Below are 13736 nucleotides of genomic sequence, written 5' to 3' on the forward strand. Positions count from 1 at the left end.
TCCTCCAGCATTTTGTGTGTGTGTTGTTTGGATTTCCAGCAGCTGCAAATTTTCTCTTGTTTCCACTTTGTTCTGTTATCATTTGAGCAATCATGATTTTCTCATCAGTAACCACCAAAGAAAAATATTTGTTAGAAGTCCCACTACCTCCTATGGCTCAAGAGGTAGGTGGCCCTGCTGATCTTTAAGTAGACCTACTCACTCCATTTTAGCTATAGAACCTATTGGAATTTTCCTTAACCCCACCAGCGGGATGCACCTCACGCCCTTTCTTTGCCCTATCGTAAAGTATTCTTAATCTTCCTATAGTTATCAAAGGATTCACTCATCCCCAGCCGCCTTTTTCTTGACCAGAGCCTCAATATCTCTCGCCAGCCAAGCTTTGCTAAAATTGCCAGGTTTACTCTTCACTCTAGCAGGAACCTGTTGCCCCTGGACTCTCTTTATCACATTTTTAAAAGCTTCCCACTTGCTATTCTTTTCTATCCCTTCAAACAGGCTCACCCAGTTGACCTCTGTAGGACCTGTTTAATTCCACCAAAATTAATCCTGCTGCAGTTTAGAAAACTAACTTGAGGATTTGTCCTACCTTTTCCATCCTTAAGTCTAATCTAATTATGATCATTAAAGCCAACAAGCTCCCTGATTGCCACTTCAGTTAAAACAGTAATCCACCAGCAGGAACTGCTTCCCACTCTCCACTCTGATTAGATCTCTCATCATTTTATGTACTGTACCTATGTCAGATTTCCCCTCAGTATTCTCTTCTGAGAAAACAGTCCTTCCTTGTCCTATCCATCCTTTTAACTATCCTCCCTCGTCCTAAATGCTTATCATTAAATTCATATGTTTACATCTTTCTCCTTTCCAATTTCCTCATTGAAACTTTATCATTTGCACTCTGGTCCTGCAGATATGCAAATAGTTCAGACATTTATTGAAATGATTTCATCTACCTTTTGTATTGGGGTTTGAACTTGAGAAAGAACAGATAGGTTGACAAACTAGCAATGGCATCATAATTCCTTTATTATTTTCTTATACACCTTTAGATTCTCTCCACTGTCTCCATGACCTTCCTATAATGAGGCTAAAGCACAATATTCCGGGTGAGCTGGACCATTTCAGTTGCATTCCCCGGCTTATATATAGAAAAATTGAAATAGGAGTGAAGGGAGCCATTTGGCCCCTTGAGTTTCACTATTCAATGTAATTATTGCTGATCATTTATTTCAATAGACAATAGGAGCAGATGTAGGCCATTTGGCCCTTTGAGCCAGCACCGCCATTCACTGTGATCATGGCTGATCATCCACAATCAGTACCCCGTTCCTGCCTTCTCCCTATATCCCTTGACTCCACTATCTTTAAGAGCTCTATCTAACTCTTTCTTGAAAGCATCCAGAGACTTGGCCTCCACTGTTCAGTTCTTGATCTTGCCCTCTATCTTTCACATCTCTGAATATGCTTAATTTCTTGGTCTCCTTTACCTTCTCTTTCAATATTCTTATTAGTTTCTGCATAGGGGAATACAGAGTACAAGAAGATATTAGCCACCATCTGTACTTTAACAACAAATCAAAGGTTTTGAAAATAACTCAAAAATGGTCCCCACAATGTATAAAAGTCTTGGCTAGATTCAAAAACTGAACAACAGATCTTCTCTAATTTTAAGCATGACATAACATCCCGTAACCATTGAGCATGAGTAGGCGGAACAGCATCCTTCCATTTAAGCGAGAGCGCCCTCCTAGCTATAAGAGAGATAAAAGCCAAAATATGCAACCAGGTGTCTCCAAAATACAGTCTTTTCCTCCAACAATACCAAATAATGCAGTCAAAGGATTAGGCTTAAAATTTACCTTGAAAAGTAACGAGAAAGTTTGGAATACTTCCTTCCAGTATCTTTCAAGGCTCAGACATGTCCAAAACATGTGAATTAATGAAGCTTCTCCATTATTATATCTATCACAGAAAGGAGATATATCCGAATAAAAACGAGATAGCTTATCTTTAGACATGTGAGCACTATGAACCGCTTTGCATTGTAAGAGGGAATGACGGGCACATAATGATGAAGTGTTAATCAATTTTAAAATTTCATTCCAAGTTTCCTCAGAGATTGAGGTCTGTAAATCTTGTTCCCAAAGATTTTTAATTTTGTCTATAGGAACATTTCTCATTCCTAGCAACATACCATAAATATTGGATATTGAACCATTAGAAAAATTTTTCAAATTAAATATTACATCTAATAAGTCCTTATCGGAACTTATAGGAAATGTGTATAGTTGAGAACCCAGGAAGTCTCTAATTTGTAAATAAGTGAGTTTTGGGTAAACTATATTTAGCTATATTCAAAGAAAAGAAGACTTCCTCCACAAACAAATCCTGGAAGTATTTAGTACCCAATCTGTCCCATTCTTTAAAAACTGAATTGGTCATTGAAGGTTTAAAAGAAAAGTTAGAACAAATGGGACTAGACAAAGAAAATCTCAATAGACCAAAGAATTTCCTAAATTGTACCCAGATCCTCTAAGTATGATTAACTACCAAATTTTCAGTTAGTTTACTAAAGGATAAAGGGAGTGAGGATCTGAGAAGAGAAATAATAGAAAATTTATTAACAGAGTTAGCTTCTAAAGAAACCCATATCGGACAGTCCTCAAAGTTAATATAATATGTCCAAAACATAAGATTTTGTATATTGACTGCCCAATAATAAAATCTAAAATTTGGTAAAGCTAAACTTCCATTCTTCTTAGATTTCTGAAGATGAACTTTATTTAGTCGAGAATGTTTGTTTCTCCATATATATAATAGATTCAAGAGAATCAGAAGAAGATTTAGGAATAAAAACTGGTAATGCCTGAAAAAGGTATATAAATTTAGGTAAAATATTCATTTTAATAGAGTTAGTTCAGCCAATCAAGGATAACGAAAAAGGCGACCAGTTTGATAGTGTCCTTTTTACAAAATTCAGTAAGGTAAGAAATTTTTCATTAAATAGGTATTTATAATTCTTGGTAATTGTTACACCCAAATAGGTAAATTGATTTCTTACAATTTTAAAAGGAAGGTTATTATTAATTGATACCAAATTATTCAGAGAAAAAAGTTCACTCTTATGTAAATTCAGTTTGTAACCTGGAAACTGGCTAAACCAAGAAAGCAGAGAAAGCACAGGAGGTAATGAAGTCTCGACATTAGAAATAAAAAGCAATAGGTCATCAGCATAAAGCAAAACTTTATGAAAAGTCCCTCTCCTTAGAATACCAGTAATATCATTAGATTCTTGAAAAGCAATGGCTAAGGGTTCTAAAGCCAAGTCAAAGAGCAAAGTGCTCAAGGGACAACCTTGTCTTGTTCCATGTTGATTTTAAAAGGTTTGGAATACTGAAAATTAGTAAGGACCCTAGCAGAAGGAGATAAATAAAGTAATTCAATCCATTGAATAAAATCGGGCCCAAAATTAAATTTTTCTAAAGTTTTAAATAAATAATTCTGTTCAACCCAATCAAAAGCCTTCTCAGCATCCAAAGAAATCACACATTCCGATATCTCCTTAGAAGGGGAATAAACAACATTTAATAAATGACGAATATTAAAGTGGGAATATCAATTTTTAATAAATCCAGTCTGATCATCAGAAATGATAGATGGTAAAATATTTTCAATTCTACGGGCCAGAACTTTAGATAGGATTTTAGTATCAACATTAAGTAAAGAGATTGGTCTGTATGAAGAGCATTCGGTTGGGTTCTTATTCTTTTTAAGAATAAGTGAAATAGAAGCTTTATAAAAAGATTGTGGCAACCTACCCAACTTAAAGGAGTCCAAAAAAACTGCAAATAAATGAGGTATAAGCAGTGAGGAAAAAACCTTATAAAATTCTGCAGAAAATCCATCAAGACCCGGAGCCTTCCCCGAGTGCAAGGAATGTACAGCCTTGGCAATTTCCTCATACGAAATAGATTGATTCAATTGTTTTCGGTTATCAACAGAAAGTGTAGGAATGTTTAATTGGTCTAAAAAATTATTCATTACAGTGTTATCTTTGGGAGGGTCAGAACTATAAAGTTTAGAATAAAATTCTTTAAAAATATCATTTATTTCTTATCACCATTGGCTTTACAAATTTCTTTAATTTGCCGTTTAGCTATAAAGGTTTTTAATTGGCTAGCCAATAATTTACCTCCAACACACATCAAAGTTGCTGGTGACTTTGCTGCTCTGCTGCTGCATTCACCAGCAACTTTGATGTGTGTTGCTTGAATTTCCAGCATCTGCAGAATTCCTGTTGTTTGCAATAATTTACCTGTTTTGTCTCCGTGGATATAAAATTAACTTTTATCTTTTAAAAGTTGAGTTTCAATTGGATATGTTAAAAGAAGATCATATTTAGTTTGAATTTCAACACACCTTTTATATAAAGCAGGATCTGGAGCCAAGGGGTATTTTTGGTCTAATTGTTTTAACTAATTAGCTAACTCAATTCTCTCTTTGTTAGCTTTTTTTCTTGACACTTGCAGTATAGGAAATAATTTGACTTCTAATAAAAACCTTAAAGGCATCCCATACAGTAAGACTAGAAGTCTCTTCCAAAGTATTCTCTTCAAAAAAAAGAATAATTTGTCTCTCCAGAAATTTTAAGATATCTTTAGCAGATAGCAAAGTTAAATCAAAACGCCAAGATCTGTTTATTTGAGGAAGACCAGGGAGATCTCCCTCATCTACCTTCTAAAATAGAAATTTACACAGGTTCGAGGCCTATAGGTGAAAAAACCTCTCTGGATTTCAGCTCTCAATAGCATATCTTGCACCCCGAGGCTAATACCCTAGTTCTGAACAAGGAGCAGTGCTTTTGGATATGAAGATTTAATGCCAAAATGGTATTCAACTTATTGAAAGTGTGTCACATCTATGGAAGGGCTATTGTTAAGGATAGATTATGCTGGATCAACTATGTAAACCCCAATTAAAAAGGTTAACTGAATTCAAAGGTTTCAAAGGTACATTTAATGTCAGAGAAATGTATACAATATACTCGTACATCCTGAAATGCTTTTTCTTCGCAACCATCCACGAAGTACCCCCAAAGAATGAATGACATTCCTGGCATTTATTAAATGAGCTATCTGACTTCTTGTTGCTAAGTAGTCATGGAATCAATTCTCTAGAGGGAAAACTACTATCTTTTTGTTTATTCATGGTTTAAGCCCATTGTTGTATGCCAAAGTGAAGATGGTTAATTGGCTTCAGCGGACACATGCCAATTATGACAGAGCTGACCATAATGACCTGTTTTCCACCTCCTCCCAGAATTAAATGCTTATCATTAAATTCATATGTTTACATCTATCTCCTTTCCAATTTTCTCTCTGAAACTTTACCATTTGCACTCTGGTCCTGCAGATATGCAAATTGTTCAGATATTTATTGAATAGATTCCATCTATGTTTTGTATTGGGGTTTGAATTTGAGAAAGAACGGATAGGTTGACAAACTAGCAATGGCATCATAATTCCTTTATTGTTTGCACTTCTTATAGATGAAGATTGTAATATGTGTTCGGAGCACAACTTTATAAGTAAGTGTTGTTTGAAAGGGAAGGGGGCCTCAGTGTTGGCAGAAAATGAATCTGTTTCTGCTGGTAGCTTCAATATTTTTGTTACTCCTCGGGCATGTTCAGATGTTATAAACTTATTGAATAAAAAGTCATGTCAGAATCAGCAATAAAAAAGGCACCCAAGGGCAACAACATGAATGTTCCTGCTGGGACATGAAGACTGACAAAATTACAGGTCTTGAAGACATAGGCACTCAACAGATTAAAATTTTTGGGAACTGTCTCTGAGAGTGCTGAACATCATTATGAGGTCTGACCGCTAATCTGCGATCTCGGCCAATTTTCTTCCATTATCACTTAAATACTTCATCTTGAAAAGACTTTCACCCGTCGAGCTCAATCCCACTTCTTCCCAACAGGCTTGTTTCCTCGTGTGAAGGTGTGGACTGGTCAAAGTTTGAATGATGCCTATGTTTCGTAAGAAAGTTAAACACTAGTGTGACTTCTATCAACCTCTCAGCAGCAGGTTGAATCATTAATATTTTGGGTGGGATTCAGCTCCTCACCCCAATGTATCACTTGTCTGGCTGGAACATAGGAAATGTCTTTTCAGGCTGACTGAACATTGTTCTGAATGATCTAAAACATGATGAGACCATTAGCTGATCAAAACACTGTGGAAAGTGTCTTCCATGTTGAACTCAGAGGAATGTGTAGCTGCTGACTCAGTGGTTTATTCCATAAGAAACATAATGGCAGCCTAGCTCTTTAACACTTACACAAATAGCAGACCTATCTATACCGGTATAAACAAGGGACTTTGCCCAGATCAAGCATTCAATAGCAGCCAATCTAGTCAGGCTGACTCACTACAATGCTGTAAATCATCTTAAGCTAAACAAACTACAGATCATTCTTTTCCATCTGCACAGACATGATGTGAATAAAATGCTAAACATCAACCGGAACAGCATCCATTTTCACCCAGTTGACTTTAGAGTGACATGCGCTGCACTATCACTTAAAAGAACAGCAGTAGTGGCCAAGCTCCTTTTGTTTTAAGATACTGAAAGAGGTCCAAAGCTAGTTTTTTTGTTTTAAGAAACTGCGAAACAGAAAGAAAAGAAAAAAGAGAAAGGGAAAAAGAAAAAGTAAATAAGATATTTTCCATCTGACAAGGCATATGTAAATTATGTAAATGTGTATTAAGAAGTTTGACAGGCAAAGTAATTTTTTTCCACTGAATTTATGTGTTTGTATATTTATAATGGAATCATCTGACCTTGGCTTTTATGACTTTATGAAGCAGCATCACATGAATTGTTGAGGGATCACAAAACAGAACAGTGAATTTCTAAAATTGCTTGCTCTTGAAGATCAACAGACATTTGTATTCAATATATTATGTTGACTTTTGTATTTCTGAATTATTGGTGAATTCTTAGTGGGAAACAATTTTGCTTTTTTTTTAACATAATCACAAACCACAAACACTAATATAGCTGAATCCCACTACTGTTCCACAGAGGCAAAAATATTACTGGACTTTTAATAAAGCTTCAATAGATGTAGTTGCCTAAAAGCAAAACACGCTCGAAAGGTCAGCAAGTCACACAGCATCCAGAGAAAGAAAAGTAGATTTAAATTTTCGGTCTAAGGACTTTTTGTCAGAACTGGAAAAGAGAGAAACTAGTTTGAAATTGTAGCAGGTGCTAAGGAATGTACAGGACAAACAGAATATCCCTGATAGGATGAAGCCAAGTCATTGGGATGAAATGGAGAGGTTTTTAGTTTGGGTAGTGATGGTTGTGCACGTGTGTGTATGTGAAAGATATTAAAGGTTGTCAAATACAAGTCTGTAATGTATGTGCAGCTAGTTGGGCTGAATGAATTTGACTGTATTCCATTCTCCTATTTCATAAGACTTTCTACATTGTTGCCTCAACATCCCAGACCATTGATTTCTCCATTGATGATAGAGCCCCGACCATGTTTCATCCAATTCACATCCCTCTCTTCCAAGACAAAGTAAGGCTAGACTTTCCTTGGTCTTCATCTCCTATTCCACCAACCTCTACATTCAATAAACATGAGAACATAGAAATCTACAGCACTTTACAGGCCCTTATAAACTACTCCAGAAACTACCTAGAATTTCCCTACTGCATAGCCCTTTATTTTTCTGTTCCATGTACCTGTATAAGAGTTTCTTAAAAGACCCTATTGTATCCACCTCAACCACCTTCACCGGCACTGCATTCCATGCACCCACCACTCTCTGTGTGAAAACCTACCTTTGACATCTCCCTTTCTCAATTTCTGCCAGATTCAATGAGATTGCATCTCCAAGCTCTTCTTCCCCTTCCCTCCTTTTCAGCATTTCAAAGGGACCATTCCTTTCTCAGCCTCTTACTGGGTCTTCCATTTCCACAGACTACTGTACTTTCCATCCTCTGGCACTTTCCCATGCGACCACAGGAGATGGAACACCTGTCCTTTCACCTCTCACCTCTCACCTATCGAAACAGTCCTACGTGAAGCAGTAATGCACTCACTTTTCAGATAACCATTTTGTAGAGCACCCACATTTATTGTCCACGGTGGACACAGCCCTCCCTGTTGGTAGGTACTCTTAATTCTCCACCCCATTTCCAGTATGACCTGCTGGACACATTCATCATACTTGCATCTAGTTACATTTAAATTCCTTTGCTTGAGTTCTCAGTCCTCATTTCATAGCTTTAGTTCATTTTCTTTCTCTCTTGCTGCTCTATTTACCCATTAACCAAATATCCTCTGCGACAAATTCCCATGGTAATTCTAGCCTCCTCCAATTGGAGATTTCCCCTTTATCCTGTCTACTGTCTGTGCAAATTAAAACTAAAATTGTCCCTCCATTTCTTATAGTTAGTTTATGACCAGCTATAAGAATATTATTAACTCTAATTCTCTTTCCACAGATGTCATCTGACTAGCTGAGAGTTTCCAGCATTTTCTGTTTTTATTTTACATTTCCATAATCTGTAGGGTTTTAAATATTTTTCAGATGTAGCTCTCTGTCTTGTGGAACTAAACTAGATGACTACCAGAGCTTCAAATCATCAGCTGCAAACCTTTTATTTGTACAACAGGTCTAACACAGACAAATGCCCCAGCTGTTTCATACTGTTACCTGACAAAATATAACACTGAGCAACATAAAGAGATGGAACTTAATAAAGTATAATAATATTTTCTCCTGTGTTGTAATTCATCAGCTTCAATTTACAACTCCCCAGGCAGATGTACTGTGAGTAATAAACCTTCAAACCCTCAAAGGCAGTGCTGCCATTGTTTGTGTCAGATACACTCAGTGGCGACTTTATTAGGGACCATCTATATCTAATAAGATGGCCACTGAGTGTATGTTTGTTGTCTTCTGCTGCTGTAGCCCATCCACTTCAAGGTTCGATGTGTTGTATGTTAAGAAATGCTTTTTTGCACACCACTGTTGTAATGTGTGATTACTGTCGCTTTCCTGTCAGCTTGAACCACTCTGGCCATCCTCCTCTGACCTCTCTCATTAACAAAGCATTTTTGGCTACAGAACTGTTACTCCACTGGATGTTGTTTGTTTAGAAACATAGGAAAGCTACAGCACAATACAGGCCCTTCGGCCCACAAATCTGTGCCGAACATGTACGTACTTTAGAAATTATCTAAGGTTACCCATAGCCTTCTATATTTCTAAGCTCCATATGCCTATCCAAGAGTTTCTTAAAAGACCATATTGTATCCACCTCCACCTCTGTCACCAGCAGCCCATTCCACACACTCACCACTTTCTGTGTGAAAAAAAAACTTACCCCTGACATCTCCTCTGTATCTACCTCCAAGCACCTTAAAATTGTGCCCTCTCGTGTTAACCATTTCAGCCATAGGGAAAAGCTTCTGACTATCCACATGATCAATGCCTCTCATCATCTTATACACCTCTATCAGGTCACCTCTCATCCTCTGTTGCTCCAAGGAGAAAAGGCCAAGTTCATTCAACTTATTCTCATAAGGCATGCTCCCCAATCCAGGCAACATCCTTGTAAATCTCCTCTGCACCCTTTCTATAGTTTCCACATCCTTCCTGTAGTGAGGTGACCAGAACTGAGTACAGAACTCCAAGTGGTGTCTGACCAGGGTCCTATAATAGGCATCCGTTAGTCTCGTGAGACCATGGATTTGCACCTTGGAAGGTTTCCAGGGCGCAGGCCTGGGCAAGGTTGTATGGAGGACCGGCAGTTGCCCATGCCGCAAGTCTCCCCTCTCCACGCCACCAGTGTTGTCCAAGGGAAAAGCACTATGGCCAATACAGCTTGGCACCAGTGTTGTCGCAGAGCAATGTGTGGTTAAGTGCCTTGCTCAAGGACACAACACACTGCCTCAGCTGAGGCTTGAACTAGCGACCTTCAGATCACTAGACCAACGCCTTAACCACTTGGCCATGCGCCAACAGGGTCCTATATAGCTGTAACATTATCCCTCAGCTCTTGAACTCAGTCCCACAGTTGATGAAGGCCAATACACCGTATGCCTTCTTAACCACACAGTCAATCTGCGCAACAGCTTTGAGTGTCCTATGGACTTGGAACCAAAGGTCCCTCTGATCCTCCACACTGTCAAGTGTCTTACCACTAATACTACATCCTGCCATCATATTTGACCTACCAAAATGAACCACCTCACACTTACCTGGTTGAACTCCATCTGCCACTTCTCAGCCCAGTTTTGCATCCTATCAATGTCCTGCTGTAACCTCTGACAGCCCTCCACACTATTCACAACCCCCCAACCTTTGTGTCATCAGTAAACTAAACCATCCCTCCACTTCCTCATCCAGATCATTTATAAAAATCATGAAGAGAAGGGGGTCCCAGAACAGATCCCTGAGGCACACCACTGGTCACCAACCTCCATGCAGAATATGACCTGTCTACAACCACTCTTTGCCTTCTGTGGCAAAGCAAGGTCCCTTTGGATCCCATGCCACCTTACTTTCTCAATAAGCCTTGCATGGGGTACTTATCAATACCTTGCTGAAATCCATATACACTACATCTACTGCTCTTCCTTCATCAATGTGTTTAGTCACATCCTCAAAAAATTCAATCAGGCTAATAAGCCATGACAACACACACAAAAGTTGCTGGTGAACGCAGCAGGTCAGGCAGCATCTCTAGGAAGAGGTACAGTCGACGTTTTGGGCCGAGACCCTTCGTCAGGGCTAACTGAAAGAAAAGCTAGTAACAGATGTGAAAGTGGGAGGGGGAGGAGGAGATCTGAAATGTTAGGAGAAGACAGGAGGGGGAGGGATGGAGCTAAGAGCTGGACAGTTGATCTCGACCCGAAACATCGACTGTACCTCTTCCTAGAGATGCTGCCTGACCTGCTGCGTTCACCAGCAACTTTTATGCGTGTTGCTTGAAATTCCAGCATCTGCAGATTTCCTCGTGTTTGCGTTAGTAAGCCATGACCTGCCTTTGACAAAGCCATGCTGACTATTCCTAATCATATTATGCCTCTCCAAATGTTCATAAATCCTGCCTCTCAGGATCTTCTCCATCATCTTAGCAACCACTGAAGTAAGACTCACTGGTCTATAATTTCCTGGGCTATCTCTACTCCCTTTCTTGAGTAAGGGAACAGCATCTGCAACCCTCTGGAACTTCTCCTGTCTCTATTGATGATACAAAGATCATAGCCTGGGATATATCTTGTCTGGTCCTGGTGACTTAAATAACTTGATGCTTTCCAAAAGCTCCAGCATATCCTCTTTCTTAATGTCTATATGCTCAAGCTTTTCAGTCCGTTGTCATCCCTACAATAGCCAAGGTCCTTTTCCATACTGAATACTAAAGCGAGATATTCATTAAGTACACCTGCTACCTCCTCCGGTTTCATACACCATCACATTGAGCATGGGGGCCCCCCCCAAGGCTGTGTGCTCAGTCCACTGCTGTTCACTCTACTGACTCACAACTGTGCTGCAACACACAGCTCGAACCACATCATCAAGTTCGCTGATGACACAACTGTGGTGGGTCTCATCAGCAAGAACGATGAGTCAGCATACAGAGAGGACATGCAGCGGCTAACGGACTGGTGCAGAGCCAACAACCTGTCTCTGAATGTGAACAAAACAAAAGAGATGGTTGTTGACTTCAGCAGAGCACGGAGCGACCACTCTCCACTGAACATTGACAACTCCTCCGTTGAGATTGTTAAAAGCACCAAATTTCTTGGTGTTCAGCTGGAGGAGAATCTCACCTGGTCCCTCAACACCAGCTCCATAGCCAAGAAAGCACAGCAGCATCTCTAAATTTCTGCGAAGGCTGAGAAAAGTCCATCGCCCACCCCCCACCCTCACTACATTCTACAGAGGTTGTATTGAGAGCATCCTGAGCAGCTGCATCACTGCCTGGTTTGGGAATGGCACTGTCTCAGATCGCAAGACCTTGCAGTGGATAGTGAGGTCAGCTGAGAAGATCATCAGGGTCTCTCTTCCCGCCATTAAAGACATTTACACTACACGCTGCACCTGTAAAGCCAACAGCATTGTGAAGGACCCCACGCACCCCTCATACAAACTCTTCTCCCTCCAGCCATCTGGCAAAAGGTAACAAAGCATTCAGGCTCTCACGACCAAACTGTCCAACAGTTTCTTCCCCCAAGCCATCAGACTCCTTAATACCTAGAGACCAGACTGACATCTACATCATTTATTATTATATTGTAATTTGTGCCCTACTGTGCCTATTGTCTTGTTTATTATTTATAACACTGCCCTGCACTGTTTTTTGCACGTTATGTAGTCCTGTGTAGGTCTGTAGTCTAGTTTAGTTTTTGTGTTGTCTTACGTAGTCTAGTGTAGCCTTGTGTTGTCTCACTTAGTCTAGTGTAGTTTTGTGTTGTTCACCAGGGTCCTGGAGGAACATTGTTTCATTTTTTACTGTGTACTGTACCAGCAGTTTATGGTTGAAATGACAATAAAAAGTGACTTGACTTGACTTGATACACACTTTTCCACTGTCACACATGACTGGGTCCTATTCTCTCATGTCTTATCCTCTTGCTTTTCACATATTTGTAGAATGCCTTGGGGTTTTCCTTAATCCTGTTCACCAAGGCCTTCTCATCACCCCTTCTGGCTCTCCTAATTTCATTCTTAAGCTCCTTCCTGCTAGCCTTATAATTTTCTAGATCTCTATCATTACTGAGTTTTTTGAACCTTTCGTAAGCTCTTCTTTTCTTCTTGACTAGATTTTCTACAGCCTTTGTACACATGGTTCCTGTACCCTACCATCCTTTCTCTGTCTCATTGGAACATACCTATGCAGAGCGTTTCTTGCATCATTCACTGTAAACTCTAGAGACTGTTGAGTGTGAGAACCCCAGGGGATCAGCAGTTTCTGAGATACTGAAACCACCCTGTTTGGTACAAACAATCATTCCACAGTCCAAGTCACTTAGATCATATTTCTTCACCAATCTGACGTTTGGTCTGAACAACAACTGAACCTCTTGACTATGTCTGCATGCTTTTATGCATTGAGTTTCTGCCACATGACTGGTTGATCAGATATTTCTATGAACGAGCAAGTGTACAGGTGAACCTAATAAAGTGGCCATTGAGTGTATATTCCTACTGTTTGCTTTCTGTCCCCTTTCTGCTCAATTTAAATATACTCGAGTTTTGAAATATTAATTACATATCTTAACGCTGACCTGCTGGTATTTCTTGTTTTTTCTCTATAATGCTTCAGAAACATTGACAGTACAGTAGATGAATGAAAGCAATGTGGACCTGTTTTATATCTGCTTTAAGTGACCATTTTGATAAGGAGTTGTGCCAATTTAGATTATTTTCTCTGAGGCACTGGAGGCTGAGGAGTGATCTGATAGGCACATGAACATACAGGGAACAAAGTGGCATGGACCATATATCTTCTGGGAAATGCTCCCTTCTTGTGTCTGCCATCAGGAATGAGGTGCAGAAGCCACAGGTCCCAAATCACCAGGTTCAGGAACCACTACTACCCCTCGATCATCCAGCTCTTGAACCAGAGGGAATAACTTTACTCAACTTCACTCATCCCAACACTGTTCACTCCACAATCTATGAACTCACTTTTAAGGA

The 13736-nt window shown here is 39.4% G+C and overlaps 2 protein-coding genes across 7 annotated transcripts in view; one reads left to right on the top strand and one right to left on the bottom strand.

Moving 5' to 3' along the window:
• LOC140203032 (cholesin-like) overlaps window positions 1–13736 on the top strand; it is a 436104-nt gene that overhangs the window by 272758 nt on the left and 149610 nt on the right. The gene's annotated exons all lie outside the window — the stretch shown is intronic.
• The window catches only part of LOC140203031 (probable G-protein coupled receptor 146), a 155809-nt gene that overhangs the window by 39348 nt on the left and 102725 nt on the right, over window positions 1–13736 (bottom strand). The window contains exon 2 of one of the 6 annotated variants that reach the window (XM_072268728.1): window positions 1863–1965. The exons of the other annotated variants lie outside the window; for them this stretch is intronic. The gene's annotated coding sequence lies outside the window, so the exon portion shown is untranslated. The remainder of the gene's footprint in view (window positions 1–1862; window positions 1966–13736) is intronic. 6 annotated transcript variants of the gene reach the window in all.

This window comes from Mobula birostris, chromosome 9 (assembly GCF_030028105.1).
Source record: "Mobula birostris isolate sMobBir1 chromosome 9, sMobBir1.hap1, whole genome shotgun sequence".
Lineage (NCBI taxonomy): Eukaryota > Metazoa > Chordata > Chondrichthyes > Myliobatiformes > Myliobatidae > Mobula > Mobula birostris.